Below are 27878 nucleotides of genomic sequence, written 5' to 3' on the forward strand. Positions count from 1 at the left end.
CTTGCAAACACAAGGTGCAGGGTTTGAGTCTCACAAGGGATAATTGTCTAGGCTTAAAATGGCTCACAAGGGTAGTTAGCCTAGTATGAATCTGTGACAGCAATGCTCTATAAGTGCATTACAATGTAAAAAAATCTAGTTAAAAGAGCATGTCAAAAGCAAAATTAATGTGCTGTTTCTCATTTTTGCATACGGGAATGACTGGATTAAGACCCTTAGCTTGATCTAGTAACACGTTTTAAGAGAAAGTAAGTAAATGAAAAAGAATATTAAATATTGTAAGGCTTATTTTCTCCCTCCCCATTGCTTATATAGAAGTCTCCCTCCTCCAGTGATGTGCAGATAACTTTAAGGTTTTAGAGCCCTCCACTCAAGCTGTTATAAACTGCTGTCGATCTCCAAGACACAGAAAAAGACTCCTTTCCAGCTGAAGACTGTTACTCTCAGCTACCCCAGTAATTTTACTGTATGTAATGTGCTACCATATCAAAACTAGATTATTGTTAAGAAAACTCTCCTTTTAGCTGATTGTGGACATCACCTCCACCCTCCACCATTCCACTCTCTGCTCAAACAACCCAACCCAGGACTACTTCTTTTATCTGCCTCTTCATTCATTTCCCAAATTCCTTACCTCTGCCCCCCACTGGGAACTATCTTACTGATCTTCTTTCTTTGTTCTACCTACCACAACCTACCGATCAGATTACTCTTTCCATAAAACTCCTGCCCTACTTAGCAAATACTTCTAGCTGCCTTGTGGTTCTCTCTCCTTAAGTTTCAACCCCCCCCTCACCAGACAACTATTTCCCTTCAGTGTATCTTCCTTACAGTCTTACCTATCTTGACCATAATCTCCCTTTTATATCTTTGTTATTTTTCTTTTTTATTTCTGCCTACTCACTAAGTCTCAGCTTACAATTCAAAAATGTAAAACTACATTACTCTGGATGACCTACTTACTGACTGATTGTAATGTGCTGCTCATACTGTCATTGAATCTGTCTCTGGCCGATCCATTCACCCTTTGCTCCACTTAGACTCACTCTACTCCCCTATCTTTCCCTACCCCATTCCCACCCACCCCAGGAATACTTTAATTTATCGATAACCCTCTTTCTCAACTCCCACTCAACCCCCTTCCTCCCAATCTCCTCCAGCCAATCTAATCTCATGTCCTACCCTTCAATACAATTACACAAAATTACACAGTGGACTTCTAACAACTCCTCCTCTGTTAGTACTCTCCACACCCATCCACTCTCTTTATACTCCCTCTTGTATCACTGAACCCACCTGTCTCACACTCTCTCATCTCCTAATTCTACATAACTTAAATTACTCTACATTATTAACTCATCACACTTCCCCATATCTCTTGTCTGTAACACAATCACAACTCCACACAACTATCCTAGGCTTAGATATACTTAACACTTCACTCATCTTTTCCTAACCTTCTATTCAATAATCTCTATCTTACCTCTCCAATAATTTAGCATCATCACCATCATACCTCTCTGGCTATTAACACTTACAACTATCCCACAACCCAGAATCTACAACCCTCTAACTCATCTCTCATTAACTTTTTTCTTCCTAATATCTGCCACCTACTTTCATCAATCTACCCCTTACTTAACATGTCTCTTCTCAAAATCATACTAGTTCTCCTATTTCTGCTCTTTCTCTCCTACATAACCTATCCTACAACACTAACCTAATACCCATTCACCTCTCTCCTACTTCTATCTACACCATACCTTCCCCCAGTTCATCCATTCATTTCCACAATATCTTCTACCTAGCTCTCACAACCTCCCTTTCCCAAAAGTAAACTGCCTCCCCATCTCCAACCTTGCCCCAAAACAAAGTAAAATACTACCTCTATCCTGCCTGTCCTCACTACTCTACATCTATCCTGTCGATTCTTCTCCTATCAGGTGACATTCATCCCAACCCTGGACCTCAAAACCTTACCCATACTAATGCTATACTCTCAGAATTAACTACCCCTTGCCATCCCAAAAATCATCTAAGCCTATTCTCCACAAACATCAGAAGTATCTTAAACAAAATCAGTGAATTTCATGCCTGGTTACACCTGCACTCTCCTGAAATTCATATACTCAAGAAACATGGCTAAAACCCCTTATTCCTGACATATACTTTCTACCCCCAGGCTATAACATCCTACGTCTAGACCGAACTCAGAAAAAATGTGGTTGCATTGCTATTATGTTCTCCAATCATTTAGTCATAACTCCCCTAACCATCCCCATCCCCTTTTTCTCTCCTGCAGAACTACTACTCCCCAGCTGCAAAATTAACAAACACAAATTAATTACCAAAACTGCAATATACATACCCCTGGGGATAATATCCCTCTACTAGAAAACATTCTCTCGTGGCTGTCACAACACTCACTCAATGAAACTACTGTCATGAGTGACATAAACATAAGTTGATTATCCTTATCCTCCAACAGTCCTACCACACATATTAATCTTCATGACTTCCCCCAGTTAATCACTACTCCTACTCATACCAACAAACCCACTAATGCTTCTTCCCTCCTTGACTGGATACTCATCTCTGATCCTCAGAAATATCACTTCCCCATAACTTTCCCTGACTCCCTAAGTGATCACTGCCTTATTAAGGTTCTCAGATTCTCTCCTCACTACTATCCATCCCATAGATACATAGAGTATTGCAAGCTCACCAATTTTCACCCTGACATCTTAAATAACCATCTCTCATCAGTAAACTGGACATTCCTTAAATATGTACCTCTTGATGATGTTGTCCTCAAATTCAATTTGATATTTCTCAATATTCTCAACTCCCTTGCCCCCCTGCATATTGTTCGGTTAAAATCATTCATATACCCCTGGCTAACTCAAACCACATGCACCCTCATGCAACAAAGAGACAATGCTTGGAAAGTCTTGTCTAAAACAAAACTCCCTTCCCATCTCCCACACTACAAAGAACTATGCAACCTTACAAAACAACACATCATTAGCGATAAGAAAACCTTGTATACCAATCCACCCTCCTCACTCTCAACTAACTCAGACATTTTGGCACTCTATCAATCAAATTCTGCACACAGGTAAACCCTCTGATGCCAATCCATGTCCCAACAACACTCCTCTAGAAACAGCAACTAACTTTAATACCCACTTCATTGAAACCATCAGCAAACTGTCTCCCCAAATTAACTTCAGTACCATTGTTAATATCACTCCCAACTCACCCTCAACCACCTATCAAACTCAGGCTTTCTCTCTGAGACCTGTCTCAATTAACTATATCAAATCATTGTTCAACAAACTAAAACCCTGATCACCCTCTGTGGATAGCCTACCACCTCTCTTCCTGAGGATGGCAGTACATTCAATTGCCCTCCCTATCTCCATTCTCCTCAACTGGTCCATTGCTGAATCCAAACTCCCCTCAATCTGGAAATAAATTCTACACAACTCCCATACAGAAGGGTGGCAACTCCTCAGAATTCACCAACTTCAGGCCTATTGGTATTTTATCTCCTCTTTCCAAAATTTTAGAGAAGTGTGTCTACAAACAAATCCTTCACTACCTCTTACAAGAGAACTTGCTCATCCTCACACAGCATGGCTTTCTCCCCAAACATAGCACCTCCACTGCCCTTATATCAGTCCTGAATATCATATCCCAAGCCAGAGATAATAATAAACTCATTTCATTCATATTCCTTTTTTCCTCCAAAAACTTGGACTCCTGTAGCACAACAAAATATTTCTCACCTCCAAATCCAGAATCTCCCTGTCCCATGCCTACCTCCTCCCTAGCCATCTTTTTGGCTCATAAATCCTCACCAACCTGCAGGCCACCCTCCTAATGAAACTCTAATCTACTTATAGCAAGATTGATAAATTTGCCTTAGATCATTCCTGCCACTCTCACCACTGTCTTGCTCTCCAAAACTTAAACAGGTTAGAACTCCCTCATCATTTACTCTTTACCTAACTCCAGGTCATACACACCCTACTGTACCAACCTTCCTCTTGCCCTGACATTGCCTCTCTTGTCTCCCTCTATTCCCCTCCTAGGTCTCTCCACAGCTCTGACAAAAAGCTCCTCTAAATCTACAAACCAAAAGCAAAATAGGCCAAAAACTGTATAGCTACCTCCCAGCCCTAGCTTGGAACAAACTTCCATTAGAAATCAGGAATATTATGTACCCACAAAAATTCAAGGTTGTTATAAAAAACTTTCTTAACAGTTCTTGGATCTATCACTGCAATCACCCTCCATGATAGCCTCCTCAGTCTCACATCCTCCTCTTGCACCCATCGCAGTAACTGCCCTCCTTGCATGTGTCTTACTTCTCACATCCTTGCTACCACCCACACACCCCTCTTCCTCTCTTGTTTACTCACTAGCTGAAATTCTACTCCCCCCTACTTCACAACTGACATACATCTTGTTCTATCTCCTCCCTGAATTTCTACAAAAGGAACCTCTTTCTCCATTGCTGTGTCTTTATGAGTCCCTCAACCACTTTAAATCAATGCTAAAAATACAGGGACTGTACTGCTAGATTTTTGTTAATTTTTGACTGCTTATTATGTCTAATGTAAGTATGTTGTATACTCCTTTGATTACTTAGTGTAGCTATGCAATTTGTTAGACAGTTTAGAGTATACTACCTTTATATAATTATTTTTATCTTGTGAACCATTGTGTGTATGTGTGTGTGTGTATATGTGTATATATATATATATATATATATATATATATATATATATATATATATATATATATCTATATATATATATATATATATATATATATATATATATATATATACTTTATGTGTCTGTATATATATATATATATATATATATATGTGTGTGTATATATAGATATATATACATATATATATATAGATATATAAATATATATCTACGTGTGTGTGTGTGTGTGTGTGTGTGTGTAGATATATATATATATATATGTGTGTGTGTGTGTGTGTGTGTGTGTGTGTGTGTGTGTGTGTGTGTGTGTGTGTGTGTGTGTGTGTGCGCATGTGTGTGTATGTATATATATATATATATATATATATATATATATATATATATATATATATATATATATTATACAACATGTTTGTAAGCATTTGTGGAGCTTTTCTCCCCAGGCCTCTGCTGAAAAAGGGCTTTTGCCCAGTCAGACTAACCCAGTCAACAAATGTTAAATAAATAAATAATTTCTAGTAAATAAATGTATGCTTAGCAATTTTGTATCTGGTTATCATGTCTCTAGGAGACAAAGTGATAAAGAGAAATGGCTAGGAGATAATGTTTTCTGAAAGAATTCAAGTGTTTCCCAGCTGAGAGAGCACTTAGTAGAATCACAGGCTGCACCATGCACCTTAGCATGGATAACCTTTCTTTTAGGTTAATTCAAATCTATGAGTGTAGCTGTCATTTTGGAACATTTGTTCCTATTAGGAAGGTAAAACTTCATTATTTGAAGATGTACAGAGGTTGTGTGTTATTATTAAATTACTGTAATAGGTTTTTTGGGGGTATTGGGGTTTTTTTGAGGGTTTTCAATAAAACAAAAAGTTTTGTAAGATGTGACATAGGCTCAAATGGATATGAAAAGAAACCACTGTATAAATGATCAGCCTAAAATATAGCATATACATGTAACTCAAAAGCTGGAACTAGATATTTAATAGAAAAGCTGTTGTACATAAAATGTGGGAATAATAACTTTTGAAGACAATGTTGCTTTCTGTAATGTCTTTAAATGTCAATATTCTGACAGATAAATACAAAAAAGAAAGAGTAGTGAACCATATTAAAAATGTAGAGTGCAAATAACTATGCTACAGATGATACACTTGGAAATAATTGGACATGTGGATTTGATAAAGAAAACTTTTCAGGATGGTTATTCAGCAGAATACCTGGGGTGCAAAGAAAGAGGAGTACATATATTAATTGCAAGAGGAGCTCCAACAGTGATAGAAGAGAACAAAAAAGATAATAATAGTATATTTGCAGTATTAAGGGGCTACTGGAAAGGGAGGAGGATTACATTGTCATGTATTTATACTCCACCTAAAACTGCGATAATGGAGTTTAAGAAAATTCTGTGTGAAATAATTAGCTTTCAGCAAGGAGTATTACTTATAGGTGGAGACTGGAATTTGATTTCAATAGTGAGGGTGTATCTGGGGGTCCCAGAAGGGAAAATATAATGAAGGAGGGTAGATTTTTGGAGAATTTTATGAAAATATTTGGCATTGAAGATGTGAGTTCAGTACTAGGAATTCAAAGTGAATTTACATAATATTCCCCAAGATACAAAAACTAGGCTAGGCTAGACAGAATTTACAATTCACAGGAATGTGTGCATTTAATGGACAGTGTTGATATGCACCCAATAACTATTTCAGATCATGTGCCAATAATAACTAAAATAAAAATACAGGGCAATGAAAGAAAAATGACACACTGGCACTGACCCACCTATCTGCTGAAATAGAAGAATTTAAGGAGTGGGTAGTTGAAATTATTCAGGCGCTATTAGAGAGGACAGAAATGTATTCTGAAAATATAGCTAGGGAGTGAGATAAAATTAAAATGGAGTTTAGAAATAGGGTCTAAATAAAAGAAAGGGAGATATGGTTAAGAAGTAACAAAAATTATTTTGGGGGACTGAGAAATGTTAAAGTATTGCAAAATAGGAGGATCCCACAGATCAAGAAGAGGAAGAACTGAAGAATGCCAAACAGAAAATCCCAGGATGCAAAAACGTCCCTTACCAGCCTCAGTAAGAAGCTGAGATCCCTCATAAAATCCTCCAAAGCTAGTTACGAAAATAAAATTGCCAAAGATTTCAAAGACAACCACAATGCATTCTATAGCTATGTCAAGAATCTAAATGGCAATGCTCAGATCTGCTCTGAGCTACAACAGAATGGCATTAAATATACTTATCCTAAGGATATTGACAATATCCTGGCAGATCGATTTAGTGCCAACTCCACCCTGCTCTCACCCCCTAAAGGGCCCATCTCAATACCAAAAGATTGCCAAATTCTGGTATTAATGGCCACACAGGTAAAAACTGCACTCTCCAAAGCTAAGAATACAGCATACATGGGAACAGACAATGTCCCGGGCTGTGTACTACATGAACTACAAAATGAACTGGCACCTCACTTATGTGTCATGTTTAATCATAGCCTCACCTCAGGCTTTGTGCCCACTGAGTGGCGCATAGCTACAGTTATCCCACTCCATAAGGGGGGGGATCCACCTTAGATCCTGGGAACTACTGCCCCATCAGTCTAATGAGCCTGATCTGCAAACCCAAGGAACGTGTGATCATGGAACTTTTAAACAAAGACATTGGCAACCTTCAAACACTGGACCCCACCCAGTTTGGGTTTCTGAAGGGACAATCTTTTCTCCTGAACCTGATTGACTTCTTCGAATCAGTTTTCAGAGTTGGGACAATGGTAAGGCAGTCCACACAGCCTATCTGGAGCTGGCCAAGACCTTGGACACCATCCCCCACTGTGGAATTATAGATAAACTTACTAAGCTGGGCATTAATCCCTACATCACTCGATGGGTTGTCATCTGGCTTACTGACAGAACCCACACTGTAAAAGTAGCTGACACCAAATCCAGCTCCAGACAAGTGACAAGTGGAATAACTCAGGGTTCAGTCCTGGGACCACTCTTGTTTGGGATCTACTTCTCTAAGTACAGGCCAACACTAAGGGACTCTGGCTAACAAAGTTCACAGATGACTGCAAACTGGGTGAATCCCCAAATGATGTGGATATTCTACAAAAGGGCCTTACAGATACAGATGCTTGCTGCCAGAGCCATGGGCTCAAGCTCAATGCCAAGAAATGTAAAGTTATCCCCTTTGGGAAAAAAAACATGTACTCATGAATTGCCACATAGGTGGCAGCACACTAAACACTGAAAGTGTGATAAGAGACTTAGGGATACAGGTGGACAGTGGTCTCACCTTTGATAACCACATCGCCACAACAGTCAGGAAATCCTTCTATGTAGCACACCTCATCACTAAGGGCTTTTCATACAGAAAAAAGGAGGGCATTGTCCCACTGTACTCATCTCTCATTAGACCCATTATAAAATACAGCGCCCCATTTGGTATGTACCTCTCAAGACATCTGCAACAACTGGAAAGGCTGCAGAAATGCCTCACTAAAAGAATCACAGGCCTAAAGCAGATGCCCTATGCTGACCATCTAAAAAAATTCCAGTTATACTCTGTCGCATATCATCTACTCAGAGGAGCTCTCTGCTTAACATACAAGGCCATGTAAAACCCAGAGCTGTTGGACATGCTACACTTAAAGAAATCCCAATCCCTCAGAGCCACATGCTCCAGGGATCTAAACCTTGTCATCACAATGAACAAAACATGGTGGAGGGCTAGGTTCCTGAGCCAGAGACTCCCCAGACTCTGGAATAGACTGCCCATACATGTCAAGTAGAGCGCCTCTTTGGCCCTCTTCAAAAGGAGCCTTGATGATTAGATGGGAGATAGGAAATTCACCCTGGGGATCATGTCAGTCACCCTGCTAGACAGGGGTCCAGGGAAGTAAATATTGTGGGAAGAAATAGCCAGGGAATTGTTATGGCTAGGCTTGTATAGGCCCTAGGGCTGATAGCCTAGTACAAACCTATGAACCTATGAAAATAAAGGATTACCTCAATAATATGCATGAGTCAAGAAAGATTGCTGTTAAGCAACTGTTTTTTGATAATAACTCTAGAGCACAAAAACTTTTAGTACTACGACTCAGGCAACAGAAAGTAGAAAGTGATGTTGTGAAGCTTAGGGAGCCTATAACTAGGAAGATAAAAAGAGATCCTGTAGAAGTATTAGAAATATTTCATAAATTCCATGAAAGTCTATACAAAGCAGAGAAATATGGAAATCAAGAAAAGGTACAAATGGAAATGTTTATGGAAGAATTAAATATACCAAGGTTAGAGGGAGATGAGGCTCAATTACTAACAGGTAGGATAAGAGGAGAAGTGATAAAAATGGTGATGTATAAGCAATCTACAGGAAAGTCCCCAAGAAGAGATTGCATTCCTGTGGAGGTTTGGAAGTTAGGAGTGAAAAAATTATTAAATATATGGAAGGATTTGTTTAACAGTATTTTAAGAGTAGGAGAAATACCATCATCCTGGAAGAACGCAGTGGTAGCTGTAATACCTAAAAAGAGTAAAGATCCATCAGATCCAGTTTCACACAGGCCCATTTCAATACTAAACCATGTCTATAAAGTGCTTATGTCTATAATGGCTAAAATAATGGCAAAAGTGATGCCAGAATTGATAGATATGGATCAATGTGATTTTGAGGGGAGTCAAACATTTGACAAAATTAACACAGCACTGATGATCCAGAGGGAAGCAGAATGTAAGAAAATGTCATTGTTGTTGGTGGGTCTTGATTTAGATAAAGCATTTGATAAAGTAAGCCAGGACTTTATGAGTAGGGCAATGGAAGCATTTGTATTCCGTGATAAAATTATACGGTTGCTAAGGAGGATATCAAAGGCAAAAATTAAAGTGGGTTGGTTCCTCTTTGATAATTTCTGCTCGAGCAGTGGAACCAGGCAGTGGTGTCCTTTTTCCCCTTTGTTATTTGCATTATATTTAGAACCACTGGCAAGGAAAATAAGGGACTTACAAAATTAAGGATATAATTGGAATGGTAGTCAAGAAAAGTTGGCTATATCTGCAGATGATGTTCTTTTATACCTGATAAAACCAGAAAAGGACATTACAGTGTTCTGGAATATTATGAGACAGTTTCAAATCTTTTCAGGATATAATGAATGAAGCTAAAACAAAGGCAATAGCGGTAAATTATGTACCCACACACAAATTGGTTTAGCAATATCAATATTCATGGGGACATGATAAAATGAAGTATTTAAGAGTATGGGTTAAAATGATTCCAGTGTGGCAGCTAAGGATATGTGGGAAGAGACTAAACAAAATATAATATAAAAACTGAGAAACTGGAAGCTCTGTTATATGGATATAGATATTAAGACACAGGCAGTTAAAATCTTTCTAGTCCCTTTAGTCTTAGACACAGGTCAGGCATATTTTTATCAATCAGAGCAGAAGTTGTGGATGGCAATTAATAAGGTGCTGGGGAAAGACAGCTAGAGTCAAGTGGGATAAGCCGATTCTCCCAATAGAAGAAGGCAGATTTCCTAAATTGAAGGGGTATTTCAGAGCCACAGAGCTAAGGCTCCTATACATAGCACAAGCAGAAACCTATATTTCAAAGTAGAAAGAGATGATGATGAAACTGGGGAAGCTCAAGAAACAAGGAGAGACTGGGATTTTGGATGCAGACCTTTAAGGAGAATAACAATAATTCATACAGAATATAATATTCATGAAGTAGCAGAAAGTGTTCTAAGAACTAAACCAACACAAGAATGGAGAAAGGCGATTCTGCCAATAGGGATGACTACAACTAGGGATACAGACAATAGATAAGAGGGGGCTGCAATTTACTGGAGAAAACTGACAAAGAAACCAAGGTATTGGGAGCAAATAACTAGAGAGGAAAAGGTCATAGAATGGGAAGGTGCCAAGAATTTATTTGGACTGCAGGTTAGAGATTGCCTTCCCTAGCAAGGATTGATATCAGAGTATAGGCAAAGAGAAAGAAATATGAGGATCCTAAATGAAAGACTAGCACTTGTAGAGTTTTTACAAGAATCTAGAGCAGAAGCTGCTGTTAAGAAAGGAATTATTAGTGGACTATACAAAATATTCCATGATAAGTATAAGAATTAGTCAGAGGAGGTTAGAAAGGAATGGGAAGAGATATTGTATAAGCAATTCACAAATAAACAATTAGGGGATATATGCTTGTCTCCCAAATATGCAACAAAATTTAGAGGATTTAAAATCTTTGCTTGGAAATATCTATATACATATTTTTTATACCCCAAGTAGACTCCAGAGAATTTTTCCTCAGGTAGACAACAGGTAGACAGCAAATGTTGGAAGTGTGATGGGGAAGAAAGAGGTAATTGGGAACATATATTATGGAAGTGTAATGAGTTGGCAGACTTTAAAGATTCCCTGGAGACTATTTTATCAGCGATACTGAGTGTGCAAATTGGTGTAACTAGGGAAATGTTTTTTCTGAGCTATGATACAGAATCAGGATTGCCTAAATAGTAAGGCCTTGCTGAGTCTAATTATGGTGACTGCCAAAAAGGCAATTACTAGAAAATGGATATCAAAGTCTAAACCAATTGTACTAGAAGTAGTGAATATAACAAAAGTGATAAAACAACTGGAACTGGGATCTTCAGAAAAGGATAGGAGCAAATTACATAGGAGAAATGGGAACTGTGGGTACAATGCATACAAGGAAGGAATGAGGTTTAAAATAAGGCAGGGTTTGTATGAGCTATGTAATTTCTGACTGGCAATGATTAGATAGATTATAAATTATGTATAATGTTTCCAACTAAAATTATGTCAACATGGTCTGTGGTGTAAAATGCTTGTAGATAAGATTATGTCAACATGGTTTGTGTTCATTTATGTAAATATATGACTGTCTAGGTCATAAGTGATAATTTAATAAAGATGTTTCTTGTTAAAAAAATAAACCATGATTATAATGTGTCTATGTCTATAATGGCTAAAAGAATGGTAAAGATGATGCCCAAACTGATACGTAGGAATCAATATGTTTTTTGGAGTGGAGGCAAGCATTTGATAACATTAATAGAATGATGATAATCCAGAGGGGAGCAGAATGTAAGAAAATACCACTGTTGTTGGTGAGTCTTGATGCAGAGAAAGCATTCGACAAAGTAATCTGGGATTTTTATGAGAAGGGCAATGGAAGCATTTGCATTCACTGATAAAATTATAAGGTTGATTAGGAGGATATGTGAGGGATTGGAGGCAAAAATTAAAATGGGTGAGTTCCTCTCTGATAAGTTCTGTTTGATTAGAGAAACCAAGCAGGGTTGTCCTCTTTCCCATTTGTTATTTGCACTGTATTTAGAACTATTGACAAAGAAAATATGGGTCACAGATATTCAAGGATATAATTGCTATGGTAGTCAAGAAATGCTGGCTTTATTTGCAGGAGATATTATTTTATACCTGATAAAACCTGAAAAGGATATTTTAGTGTTGTGAAATATTTTGAGACAGTTGCAAGTCTTTTCATGATACATAACTAATAAAGATAAAACAAAGGCAATAACTGCAAACTATGTACCCACATACAAATTGGTTCAGCAATTTGCATAGTTTTGGGAATTGATAAAATGAAGTACTTAGGAGTATGGATTAAACAGGATCCTGTTGTGGCAGATAAGAATATCTGGGAAGACTTTAAAAAATGTATTGCAAAATCTGAGAATTTGGAAGCTCTGTTTTATGAATATGGATGTCAAGATATGAGCAGTGAAAATGTTTTAGTCTGTTTAGTTTTATACACAGGTCAGGCATATTTTTATCAGCCAGAGAAGAAATTGTGGATAGCAATTAATAAAGAGCTGAAAGATTTTATCTGGGAGGGGAAATGGCTAGAGTCAAGTGGAATAATTTGATTCTTCTAGGAGAACAATGTGGTTTGGGATTAATTAGTTTGAAGGGGTATTCAGAGCTACACCGTATAGGCCTCTATGCAGAGCACAAGCAGAAAACTATAATTCATAGTGGAAAGGGAAGCTAATGAAATAGAGGGGAAAGTGCAAGAAACAAGGAGAGACTGGGATTTTGGATGCAGATCCTTAAGGAGAATAACAATAACCATACAGAATATTATATTCTTAAAGTAGCAGAAAGTATTCTAAGAGCTAAGCCAACATGGGAATGGAAAAAGTAGATTCTGTAGATAGGAATGACTGCAATTAGGGATACAGGCAATAGGCAAGTGGGGGTTGGAATTTACTGGAGAAAACTGGCAAAGGAACCAAGGTACTGGGAGCAAATAATTAGACAAGGAAAGGTAATAAAATGAGAAGAGGCCAAGAATTTATTTGGACTGCAGGCTACAGATAACCTTCCTTAGACTTAATATCACAGTATAGGCAAACAGAAAAAATAAGGAAATTTTAAGTGAGAGACCAGCACTGGTAGAGCTTTTAGTAGAACCTAGAAGCTGGTGTTAAAAAAGGATAATTAGTAGAGCATATAAAATATTACATGATAACTATAAGAATCAATCAGAGGAGTTTGGAAAGGATTGGGAAGAGAGTCTAGGTAAGCATTTCATAAAGAAACAATAGGAAAATATATGTATATCTCCCAAATATGCAACAAAGCCTAGAAGATTTAGGATCTTTGAGCAGAAGTGTTTACATAGGTATTTTTATACCTCATGTAGACACCAAAGAATTTTCCTTCAGTTAGACAACAAATGTTGGAGGTGTGGCAAAGAAGAAAGATATAATTGGGAACATATTTTTAGGGACTGTAATGATTTGGAAGACTTTAACAATTCCCTGTAGACTACTCCATCAGAAATACTGGGTGAGCAAATTGGTATAACTAAGAAATTAATTTTTGAGCTCTGATACACACTTGGAATTGCCTAGACATAGTAAGGCCTTGCTGAGTATAATTATGGTGACTGCCAAAAAAAAAACTATTGCAAGAAAATGGAAGTCATAGTCTAAACCAACTGAACTAGAAATAGTGAATATAGTAATAGACATAAAACAACTGGAAATGGGATCTTTAGAAAAGAGTAGCAGCAAATTACATAGAAAAAATAGGAATTGTGGGAACAATACTTACAGCATAACATTTTGGAGGAGGAATGAGATATAATAGAAAGCAGGATTTGAATGAGCTATGTAATGCTTGACTGACACTGACTGGATAAGTGATGCATAATGTTTGCAACTAAAAATATGTCGTTATGGTTTGTTTTCATTTATATAAATGTATGATTGCATATGTCATAAGTGGTAATTTAATAAATATGTTTCTTGTTTAAAAATATAATAATAATAATTAATAATAATAATGATAATAATAATAATAATAATAATAATAATAATAAAGTATTGTCATAAAAAGAGAAGAGACTGAAAGGTTGAAGTGGAACAGGTCCATGTCATCAAAATAAAGGATGAAAGGGAGACGGGATAAACCAAGAGAGATATTGTTCATGTTGATAGAAAAGAGAAGAGATGTCAGAATAGATCCTTGGGGATTCCTTTCTGCAGAAGGAGTGATGGAGAGCCTGAAGATAGAGGATTCCTTGTTTTGCTTTCTTTATCATTGAACAAAGTGTAGAACAACTAAATCAGAAAGGAGAAATAAATATTTCTAATGCAATTTACACAGGGGTGAAGGGACTTGATGCCAGTATAATTCACTGTGAACAGCTTTAGCTGGGCGGAGTAATTTAGAAACATTTATTTTCATCTTTTAATAGAAAATCTAGCCAAGGGACCTGCTGAAGATTTTTGTTTTCTTTACAGAGGGAGAATTGATCATGATGAAAATTAAAAACTTCAAAATTAGGAAATATTACAGTTTGTCACTTGCAATATATAAAAATGTTGGCACCCATTATGAAAACATATTTCTCAGAAGATTGCTTGGAAAAGAGGCAAGTAGTCTGTCCATAAGAGACAAACCTAACAGTGAAAGATGCAATTCAAGAATATGAAATTTCAGAAAGTTTTTACTGAACATAACGTGGATCAAGGGAATAGGAGCAGTGCAATATATTTTAGGAATGATTTATTTTTTGCATACTGAGGAGGTGTTAGCATGTGGAAAGGGGCAAATGGCAAGTAGCAAACATCTGTGACTTAACCAAAGTTGGTCTCACTTTCTTTATTTTGTTTTTTGATATGTGAGATATGTACACAAAGAAAATCATGTGTCAAATATAAGGTTCATAGTTTCTTACTAAGCTTACATCCAAAGGAGACCACAAAGAAGCTCAGACACATCACCCAGTACTGGCGGGAGAAAAAAATGTCCTCATTATGTGGGCTTTCTCCACATATTGACTGCGAGGCTAGGGTGTCTTACTTTGAAAATACATTTCACTACACTTCACTTCAGTATTTTTTTAATTGTGGCACAAGCCACATAAGGTGTTTGATTATAACCATCTTGTTATGTTTTCAAGATATAACTGGCAAGAAATTCCTCTCAAGAGTGAAGATCAGGAGATGAATCTTGAAGTTCTTGTCAGGAACACATAAAAAGCTGGGACATGATCATATTGATCACTATTATTCATTGTACTGCATAGAGCTTCACCTGCTCTGTTGTGCTACAATACTTAGAGAAAAAAAGTGAAGGAGTGCTAAGTGCATTCCAACACTGAACACTTACCATTGCCACACAGAAAAGCAGTGTGAAGCACAAACTGTTTTTAAACCTGTTAAACACTTCATTTAGCCTTTTTCTTCCATCAACAGTGGATAACAACAGTGATTAGCTGACGGCAGCATGGCAATGGCTCTGTCAGGCTCATGCATAGTACAGTAGTGTGCAGATGTAGTGCTGACATCTAGTCCACAGCTATGGTCCATATCATTCACTACATAACAGTGTAAAGTTACAAAGATATCACTTGGTGCATGCAGTGCTACCTGTTGGCTATGCTGTGTGACACATTGTCAACTTGCACTGTACATCAAATGTTTCTTCATGCATCATGCACAAATATCTTGCTCATATGTTTACAGCCATCACCATTTGTATGGGGTATAGTGATTAGTGGCAAAAGTGCTACTTAAACAAGCAGGGTGTTGGGACCTATAAAATAGCAGGTGATATGAAAGAGTTTATTGCTGTAGTCTGAATAAATAAATTCATGTGTTTCTGAAGTGGTGCTTAATTAGAAATGGAAATATCGGTTGTTTTTCATTTGGAAATATAAAATTTAGTTGTTTTTTTTTCTTTATTTTTTTCAACAAGCATGGAGGTAAATGCCCCTATGCCATTGTGCAACTTCTTTTGCTGGTGAGTAAAGCATGCATCATAGCAAATGAAATCATGTTACATTTAGAATGAGTCATACACAATGTATCCTAATAACAATGCCAGCGATGGTCCTACTGATCATGACCAAGTGCTAGTACATCAGTTTGGTGCTGACTTGGTTTGATAACAGGATCCACTGGATGCAGAGGAAACCTTTTTATAATGACTGAACAATGTTGCAAGACTGAGATCTTAACTCAAGAGTTTCTACCCCATGATGTAGAAATGTGATCAGGTCAACTTGCCTTTTTCTTCTTGAGTGAATCTACAGGAATACCTGCAGCACCTTGTTGGAACATGTGGTGTTCAGCTTAATAAACCATAATGTATGTGGAAATTCCATTGACTACATGCAAAAGTGACTCCATTGCCCATCTGATAACTCCTTCATAGTGTGTGGATAGAGTGTTGACATGGCTGCCATATGTGCAACCATACTGCACACAAGGATCGTTATGGCATTGCCCCCGATGCCCATTATTCCCACGTACTGGTGAAATTCCTCATGTATATTCTGTAGCACTCTAACCATCTATCTGATGTTCAATGGCTGCAGTCCGGGCCTGAACTATGTCACAGAACATCCACTGATGGGCAGACAAGACCGTGTATGTCTTGGGAGTTAATGCAAAAGATATCCTCCCCTACCACCCCTGTGTTTAGGCATAACAGTGAACTGGAGCCTCGGACATAACTAAGTCTTCCTTCTGGGGTTCAACATGTCCACAAGGAAAAGGTATTGCACCATATGGCATTCCCCCAACCCTTCTGTTAAAGTAATGTCATCTTTATTCACTATGTGTGTGATCCTGTCTCACTGGCTATGGACTTATCCATCTATTTGAGGGTATAAGACCCTGCCAGTTCACATTGAGACTGTGTGGCACTGTCCTGATGCTGTGCTAAGAGCATACCTCTCAACTGTACAGATTTTCACAGAATGTCCAGATTTTTTGCCTCATATTTTTGGTGTGTTCCTCCTAAAATCTGTACTTTTCTGGCAAATAGCTAAGGATTGAAGTCACTAAATAATGACAAATATTTGAGTTTAAGACTCCACATCCTTCAGAAAATTTATGCTTGTAAGAGCAATATTTAAAATCTGTACCTATTTGTCCCCCTCCCCCCATCATTTTAGGCTTTGCCCAGATTTTTTTGCTGTAAGAGGTTGAGAGGTATGGCTGAGTATGAAAGTAATGACATCATCATTAACAGCCATTCTGTTATCAGCATCAGCTTGCTGAGGTACACCACAGAATATGATTGCTTCAAGTGATGACGCCATTGGAAAACACATAAATATGTAATTAATTCCACCAGTGACAAGCATCTGAGTTACTTTGGCATTTATGATGTCCACACTTACTATGTGCTGTGTGCTGATGTGGTGGTACAGTTGCTGTTGATGGACTACCTGATGAACAAACATTTCACAATTATGTATGCATTAACCATATAAATGTACAAATGCCCTGAAATTAACAATGCCAGGAATAGACTAATCCTCTACATCATCTGTGTGTATGTTGAAGGTTTCTCAAAATACTTGGTGTCAAGGCTACCTCTTGAGAACTCAGTGCTGTCTTCTTCTGTGTTATAGTTATTGCCTCTTAAAGAGAACATATACCATTATCAGGAGTTAACATTTGGACAGTGGAAGGCATACCGCTGGTACCACTACAAAGTTGCATTCTGCTTAGCGTTACTCCTTGCATGGGACACCATGTTATTATTTTTTTCCCTGCACTGTGCCAATGTGCTCTCTCTTTCCCCTATAATATTTATGTCAGCCATGACTTTATTATACACCTTGGCTCTCTCTGTCTGTTTTGGCTCCCTTTTTCCAAAGATACATTTTTCCACGGATCCTGAGTCCATCCATGAGGGCATGGTTATCCTGAAATTGTCTCTCCCGTGTCTTGTTTCCTGATACTGTAACATATTTCCCCTAGAAGTAAAAGTTTTGCACTAATTACTGGAGCCATACCCATTCTGAAGTGAATCAATTCACTCACATACATTGCAAAGACTAATGTAAATTAGTAAAGAAAATAAAAATTATGTATGCATGTGACAGTTGCAATAAGTCTCTCACATTCAGATTTGTGGTACTTAATTCCTTTTATAACATTCACATTTGTGGTGTGTTTAAAAAATTCTGTATGAAAGTCATATTTAAGAATGTATACATTGTGATGCCGGCCTAGAAAAAAGTGCTGGAAGAATGAGGGGACTGAGAGTGACAGCTACTTTACTGATGATTTCCTCCCTAAAATGCAGTAAGTCCTCTGTAACTTGGTGCTGTACATTTCCATTTCCAGCTAATAGTAGATACTCTGCAGTAAACATCTCCTGTGATGTTAAACTACTGAATATTCAGCTACTATGATGGTTTTACACATCAAAGCCAGTAGCATGTAGGAGCGCAATATGTAACTATAGCATTATTCTTACCAGTATTTCAGATGTTAATCATGCATCTCTAAGAATAAAATGCAATGTAAACAGCCTAGTTCTTCTATTTTGATCTTCTGCTTTATTCCTAATTTTTCATCAAACATGGCAGAAATGCAGTGCCAAGCAGCAGCAGTCAAAATGGTGAAGCCTAGAAACATTTAACAAATTCTGTACAAGTTTTATGCAAATGGGGCATTTCTGTGCTCAGATCTATGAAACATATTACTATGCATCTGTGAAAGTGCATTTGTCATCATAGCTAAGTTCATTCTGCTATGCATGAGCCACAAAAAGCACATGCACATGCATATAGACTATTACTGCCTTTGCTTTCCTGTGCAAAGCAGGTATATGAGCAGCTATTCTGTGAAAGCAACTCTTTCCAGTACCCAGCAGGCATCAGTGAAGTGTGTAAGCTGCAGGTCTGAGAGATGTCACACTTGGGTACCCATGAATATTAAATGGCTAAAGAGTGAGCCAGTAACATAAACCGTCATAATACGAAGCACAGAAGTGAGCAGGGTATACATTAACTGTGATTGTGGAACAGCAAGGATTATTGAAATGACCCTTCCCCACTGTGGTGGGATATCAACATTGCTATACATACACACACACACACACACACACACACACACACATATATATATATATATAGGTATATAGATATATATATATGTATATATATATATATATATATATATATATATATATATATATATATATATATATATGTATGTACATACATATATATGTACATACATATATATATGTATATGTATATAATATAGATAGATATATATGGGATCGGTACTGATCCCCGAAGGAACTTTTCACCGAAGCACAAATAGCCGGGCATACTTCCGCAAAAGTGCTTTTTACCGAAAAAGCACTTTCACTGAAGTATGCCTGCAGCAAGAGGGAGTTGTGGGGGAATGACTGTTGTGGAGATCATACTACGGTATGGATAAGGGAATATTCCCTTTTCCTCACTGTAGTGCGATCTTGGAGTGAGAATATTAAAGTAGGGGGTGGGGGGTGCAGGGGGGCTTTCCCCCCTGCATAAAAGTATATGTATTGTTTTTTTTAACGCACTTTAACAAAAGCGCTTTTTTGGTGAAAGCGCTTTTGTTAAAGTGTGTTCGGTGATTGCGGATTTGGACTATTGAACTTTTGTTCAATAGTCCTAGATCTATATATATATATATATATATATATATATATATATATATATATATATAGATATAGATATAGATATAAAATTAGCAGGTGGTATGGGGATGCAGGGGAACTTCCGCCTGGAAAAACATTTATATATATGTATTTATCTATTTATTTATTTATTTATTTATTTTTCAATTCTCTGTTCTGTCCATTGATGTTATCAGCTTGATTTTTAGCCGTTCAACATTGTGACCATGTGGCAATCAGTCAAGGATCCATCTGACTTTGATACCTGCCTCTTCCTTCTGATTTGAACCTGGCATAGAGAGGATGTCCTCCATGAAAGTTCAGAACAGAGCCCCACGATGGTGCGAGAAGACAAAGATCTTCTTCACCTGCTGCAGGCTACATACCTGGAGATGATAGAGGTAATGGGTGCAGGTCCCTTTGTTTGGACAAGGCTGGGGATGAATGGACATCCCTTAGTGGCATCTCCTGTACCAGTGAGCAATGGAGGCATAGGTAAAGCTACACAGGTATTTATTAGGTTAATGACCACCAGGGCCTTTATAAACCTAGTTGTACAATACAACCAAATTGTGTCCCTATGTATCATGGGTGTTTATTAGGGGGTATGTTAGAAAGTTTCTAGAAGTTTTGTGTAGGGAGGTATGTTAGTTTGGGCATTGCTGCCTGCCTCTGTCTAAACCACAGTTTGCACTTGACTAGGCAGGTGAGGCTGGTCCCCAACCAATAAGGACGGTTTAGCAAAAATGATAACAGATATGTGTTTGTAAAAAGGAAATCATATCTATATTGTTTACAGTTCTGAAACTGCACCAAAAAAGTAGTCAGGAATTACAGATGACTTCTGTAATGAATGTTATAGCAGAGGCAAATTATAAATGGAGGAAAAAAACACTGCCAAGTTGCCAGTGAGAATATTTATTTATTTAGTTATTTATTTAATTTTACAGTTTGATAACCAATCTTGCTGAGCTGGTCCAATGACCTTTTTCATTCATGACAAGATACAAAAGTACAACAACAAGTAGCCAACAACAGTAAGTTATTTAATTAAGTCCATTACAGCAGGTTAAAGTTGCAAAAACATTTTCAGTAACTACATTATTTACAAAGCAAAATAGATAGGATGAATGGTCTTCAAAAGGGGTAACCTGTTGCCGTTAGCCAATGTTTCAAAAGCAGGTGTACATGGATTCTTTTTGCAGTTGTTGCCTAAGATTATTTTTGAAAGTAGACACATTTCATAGTTTGGCAGGCAGTTGGCTCCAAATAACAGATCCTGTTCTTGAGAGAGTTTTTTTTCCAGTTATATGATTAAATTTAGGCCTGATTAATGCAAGTGAATTTTCTTAGCTGTTTGAAAAAGCATAGTTCTGCTGTCTTATCTGGAACAGCCTTTTGATGGGGTTGCAGTAGCCTTGTGTTAGTGTTCTAAATAAAATAGTACTTGGAAGGTACGTAGCTGTGTAAGTATTGGGGAGCCAGTGTTCCTTACTGCATAGGGTGCTGCAGTATGAATTCTTATCAGTGAGGAGAGCAAATCTAAGAATTTTATTTTCTTGCTAGCTGGATTTTGGGGTATTATGCATTGACTGAAGTGCTTTCAGTGTTGGAGTATATTCTGTTTTGGGAATTAACACAGTTCTGGCTATGGACATCTGTGCTGAAGGAGTTTTCCCACAAGTCTTCTCGAAAACATATAACGATTATCAGCCATATGTTCCAGAAGTGCATATAGTTCTTCAGTTATGATTATGGAAATTCAGTGTAACAAAGGTATCAAATTCTACAGTGTAAACAGACTTTTAATTGAATATGTGCATATCAGTACTTATTGGTATGAGAGTTAATTTGTATCATATATTTAATTACTGCCAGTTTAAAAGTACTGAATAAAAACATCAATGATTTCATTTTTCTCTGTAAAATAAAGGCATTTGCTATGAAATGTTTAATGAGTCCCTTTTCTTGTCTCTTTTTCTTTCTACCAATCCAGTAGTACCAGGGAACCCCAACTGTAAACATGTATGGGAGAAATTAACTATACCTGCCTGCCTATTTCAGGCCTTTTACAGAGGATAAAAGTATAGCTCTAGCCCTGTGGGCATTCCATGCTATGGTCGCCTGGAAAGATACCATGCCGAATTTCAGGAACTAGTGTTGGATGCAATGGCGAAGGCAGTAAATTGTCAGTGGAGCCCATACCAAAGTATCCTACAGAGGGTGCAAGACTTGTTAATCCAGACGTCTCCAACCACCGAGCCACTGGAGACCACAGCCCCCTCACCATCAAGGTCCCTCCTGTCTAGGAACTTCAGGCAGGGAAATCAGTGAAGTCCTCCTAACCTGAGTGGTATTAGTTGCAAGAGTTTCTTCACCATCTTTTTTTGTGTCTGTCTGCCTTCTGTACATCTGCCTTTCCTTACACTTGTCAGTCCAACATAGTTTTCTTGTGTATATTTCTAACTTTTGTAAATAATGTCAATACATTTAACTTATTGTTAACCCTTCCTCCTACACCCTTCTCTGTTTTCTGTGTGTGTGTGTGTGTGTGTGTGTGTGTGTGTGTGTGTGTGTGTGTGTGTGTGTTTGTCCATTATCGCTGAACACACTTTAGCGAAAGCGCTTTTGACCGAAAAAATGCTTTCGCTAAAGTGTGTTAAAATAAAAAAAATTAAAAAAAACAGTAAATTAACATTTATGCAATGCACCCCCTATGTAGGGAGCTGTGCCTTCCGCACCCCCCCTACTTTATTATTCTCACTCCGAGATTGCACTACAGTGGGGAAAAGGGAAAAATTGCTTTAACAGCACCATAGTATGATCTCCGCAACAGTCACTCCCCCCACAACTCCCTCTACCTCCAGGCATACTTCCATGAAAGTGCTTCTTTGGTGAAAAGCACTTTCGCGTAAGTATGCCCGGCTGTTTCAGATTCGGTGAAACGGCCATTCATGCATTAGTCCCAGACCCGTCTGCTTCAGTAGATTAACCTCCCACTTACCTGACTCCCACTTGGCTAAGACAAAAGGACTGAGAACTTCAGAAGACCGACACCCAGAACACTGACTCTTCACATAAGGTAAATAACTGCTTGGCCATCCCGAATAAAAAAACTAAATGAAACAAAACTAAACACACCAATGTGGGAACCTTAGCCCCCACACCCCTCTAACTAAATATATCAACTCCAACATCACATTACCGCAGGGGGTAAGGGGCAAAGTTCAACAGGATGGCCAAGCAGTTACTTACCTCATGTGAAACGTTAGTGTTCTGGGTGCTGTGAAGTAGACCCATATATAAATATATATATATATACATATATATATATATATATATATATATATATATATATATATATATATATATATATATATATATATATATATATATATATATATATATATATATATATATATATATACAGATAGATATAGATAAAGATATAGATATATAGATATATGGGTCCCCTTCAAAACATCTAAAACCCATAACATCTAATTTCATAACATTGAGACCAGAACATCTAAAACCCAAATCATATGTATATATAAAACTCTATATATTTTTTTATATTTATTTGGAAAAAAATGGAATCTATCCTCACCAAAAATAAATTACTCATTCTCTCCCACTCCTCCAGAACAGCACTTTTAATGTCTTGGCATCTGATGAAGTCTTGTGCTCAAGACGAAAGCGCTTACGTTGCCTGTTTTTGAAATCATTAAATACTGTTTTCTTCACCACGGAAAAGATTGGACTTTTTTCTGTATTGTTTATTGGTTGGATACACACTATTTGAATTTTTTCATGTGAAACAACAAGCCAAGAACCTAAGCATATATTTAACCTGATTACCAAGCATGTTTGTAGCAGCTGTGCAACTAAAGGGATTTCTGTCAGAAGAAGGAAAAAAAATAGAAAGTATGATTATTCGTCACCTGTCCTGCAGTACCTGTGGAAAAACACAGACTTGACATAATCAAACATTGATAGTACAGCTTTGGGTAACATTACAATGTCAGTATCTGTATTATTTTCTTGCTGCAGCATAGCTAATAATCTTCATAGTTTAGAAGATGCATGTACACAGTGTCACAATATTTTTTCATCATCGGGCATCGGTACTTCTGCCATTAGCACTGTCTGTGAATTGCGACTGTCAGTAATGTTGGTTTGCAGAATTCTGAGCAAGGGAGGGCATTCAGTGATGGTGATGATTGAACAACAGACAGCCTGGGTCACTCTGCTGAATATGGAATATATTGTGCTAGGACCTTCATCAAGGAGTTATTTGATATGGAGCTGATACAGTTAATGCATTTCATACTGATTTAGTTGTTGATGCACATTTTAGCAGTTATGTATTATTATTGTTGTTCTTTCATAACAATCTCATAAAGTTGTTCAGACATCTCTGAGCTGAAAGAATAAAGGTATAGTGACAGAGATTGCTTTGTAGCTATTATTGTTAATTGTGTTACATATGCAAAGTGTGTTAGGTTTGCATAGATATTTATCGAAAACTGTGGTACCAAGTTTATCTACAGATCAAAGAATATGGTGGCAAACACAAAAGAACTTAGTGTCTGGATACAATTAACAAACAAAGTCTGAGATTGTTAAGTTGTTAACAGACTGCCATGGACATGTTCCCAATTAGATGACATTAAATATGCCAAGTACAAGAACACTGGAGTGATATTTGATATGTTGCCAAAGGTTATTGTATTAGTTTTGCTTTCCTTTATTCATAACAATGAAAACAGAAGCTGCAGACAGTAGCTAACTGCAAAGGCTTTGGCATCATACCTCTCAAGTGTACCTCATTACGAGGAACGTACCTCATTTGGGGTCTTAAAAAGTTCATGTTCCTCAAAGTTCCTCAAAGTTCCACATTGAAAGAGTCTGTCACACATTCAGTGTTGGGAATTTTTTTAAGTGAAATCCATTATAAATAGACGTTAATCATATTAATTCATTAAAGGACCTTCTTTATAAGTAAAATCAGCATATTTTAACCATCCTATGAACTTCCTTGTTGAAGTTGTTAGTAAGCCATTAGTATGTGTTCCACATTTTGCCCATTTGTTCCACATTATGAAGGCGAGTGTTCCTCATTTTGGAGATGAAAGGTTGAGCGCTATGTTTGGCATACTGCATGCTTGAATAAAGAATATAAATAATCAGAACTAGTTTATTGTCCTTATTTTATCTGGCTGTGGTACTTTAGTCTTAGCAAAGTGGAAGTTTATGGATGATGTGTCCAGAATGTCCACGACCATGGCACTCTGAGTTGTCAATTTGTTTTCAAATCTGTAAAATATGATTTGGATACAGTTACTTAAGTAGCAGTTAATATTGCTAGAAAAATTTGTTTATCAGGGTAGATATGTTATGATATACTTACCAAAGGACTCCGTTTACAGATTCCAAGGTGCAAGGGAGCCTTGAACATGTTATCATTCATGTGAATATAATATAAGGATGTGCAAAGATTGTCACTCTGTTTTAAAAACGTTAACCTTAACACTTTTCATTGCCTGTACAACAGCTTTGGTCCAAAACTGATGACACAGGAATAAGGAACAGTAGGCTGTTCCGTTAAATCATTGTAACTGTCATTTAAGGACTGTGGCACACTTATTAAAGGTAAAGGAACGTAGTGCCCTCACTAAAGGTAAAGGAATGTAGTGCCTTCACTAAAGTTATTAAAGGATTCCCCCAGTGTTACAGAATATGTTACTGAAATGATTTACCATGTTGTAGCAATGCATTCATCTTGAAATACAAGTGTCTGCAGGAATGAGTACCTCACTGTATCTTCTAAGTATTGCATTTCCACCCCTACACTAGGCAGCTACTTTTAAGATACAGAGTTCCAGATAAGCAGATCATGGTATAGTGCTTCAATAAGGATAAACAAATGCACTACGTTGCCTAATCAAGTGCTTGCATTTCATTAACAGCTGGCACCTACTACCATTATGATAGGTCAGGCTTCTAGCCATACATCTCAGTTACTGGAAGGAATCCCCAAACTCTAGATCCCATGCAATTTGGTTTTGTGAAAGGTAGATCATGCCTGCTCAACCTGGTTGACTTCTCAGTCACCAGAGCTGTGGATGAGGGCAAGGCAGTTCATACAGCCTACCTCGATCTGGCCAAGGCCTTTTATACCATTCTCCAGTCAGGAATTATTGATAAACTCACCAAACTAGGCATCCACCACTATATCACTAGGTGGGTTGCAAATTAGCTCACAGATAGAACCCATAGTGTGAAAGTAGTGAACTCCAAGTCAGACTGCCGACTGGTCACAAGTGGAGTCCCACAGGGATCAGTCTGGGTCCTCTCCTGTTTGGTATCTACTTCTCAGAAGTCCAGGCCAACACAGAGGGACTCTGGCTGACCAAGTTCACAGACAACTGCAAGCTGGGAGCCATTATTAACTCCCCAAGTGATCTAGACATCCTACAGAAAGGCCTCACTGAGACCAATGACTGGTGTCAAAACCATCACCTTAAGCTTAATGCCAAAAAATGTGTCATCATCCCCGTTGGGAAAAACTCAGTTCCCACTAATTACCACATCAATGGGAGCCCACTGAACACTGAAGGCATTAGAAAAGATCTGGGTGCACAGGTTGATAGTAACCTCTCCTTCAACCACCACATTGCAACTGTGATCAAAAAGTCCTTCTATGTGGCACATCTCATTACCAAGGGTTTTGCATCCAGGAAGAAAGAGGTCATCATATCTCTCTACTCTTCCCTCATTAGGCCACTCGTCGAGTATAATGCTCCATTTGGCATGTATCTTACTAGATGCATGCAACAGTTGGAAAGGCCATAAAAGTACCTCACGAAGAGTATCCTAGTAGGCCTTAAACACATGTCTTACATGGACAGACTCAAAAAAACTCCAGCTATTCCCTGTCTCATATCATCTACTAAGAGGCGATCTCTGCTTAACTTGCAAAGCCATGTCTGGCCCAGCTCTGTTTGAAATGCTACATCTAAGGAAATCCCAATCCCTCTGCATCACATGCTCCAGAGACCTCAACCTCATTACCACAATCAACAAGGTGGAAGGACAGGTTCATAACCCAGAGACAGCCCATGCTCTGGAACAGGCTTCCCATACATGTCAAGCAGAACACCTCACTGGCCCTCTTCAAAAGAAATATTGATGAGTAGATGGGAAATAGAAAGTTCACCCCAGGAATCACTGCAGTGGCTGTACCTGATAGAGGTTCTGAGAACCAAAGTTGGGCGGCATGATGCCAGGGCACTTCTATGAGCTAGGCTTGTAAAGGCTCCAGGGCCATTAGCCTAGTACACACCTATGAACCTGTTCATGGTTTTGCAGAACCTTCTTGATTTTCCTTTCTGTTTTTGCCTTGTTTCTCATAAAATATTTTATTTTCTGATAAATCACTGTGAATTACAGACATCAGTAATGCCAAACACTAGACTTTCACACTTTATATTGTTCAGAAAACGCATGTGGTTCAAAACATGTAACCTTTTTCACATAAATTAGAGTAGTATTTACATTTTTTCTTTGATTTTGGGCCTTTGTGCACTCAATATTTTGGCCTTGAAAACTGATTCCTGAGTGAAGAACTTGAGATGTAGCCAGAAATAAGAGTCTGGGAGTGAGCAGCTATAGTCACCTGACTGATCCTTTGGGTTGGAAAGCAGCTTTGGCTCACTGCTTTGGTGACACCAAAATGCAGTCTTGTGTGGTGAACCAATGGAGTACAAGCATGTATAGTATTTGCTGTCTTGATGACTATAGCTGCTCACTCCCAGACTCTTATTTCTGGTTCTTTCAGCACCAGAGAAATGAATAAAACTTAAGTCTGTCATCTGGGCCCTAGTTGAGGCTTTATTCCTCTACTTCACACTGGTCATATGTAGTCTAATTTTGACATAAATGTATTTTTTTTTACTTTAGTCATTGGCTAAGTTAGCCATAAACAAAAGATTGTGGTGAAATCTGTTCCTCTCATTACTCATTCATCCTATGTGATGAGTGAAACTTTTGTGATAGTAGCACATTGTTCCCATTTTTTTTTCTCATTTAAGCTACAGCTATTTGTATGGAATTTTTTGTATGAGAGGCATACACCTATTAGAC

The sequence above is a fragment of the Protopterus annectens genome, chromosome 2.part2, assembly GCF_019279795.1.
Source record: "Protopterus annectens isolate FY-2018-M chromosome 2.part2, PAN1.0, whole genome shotgun sequence".
NCBI lineage: Eukaryota > Metazoa > Chordata > Ceratodontiformes > Protopteridae > Protopterus > Protopterus annectens.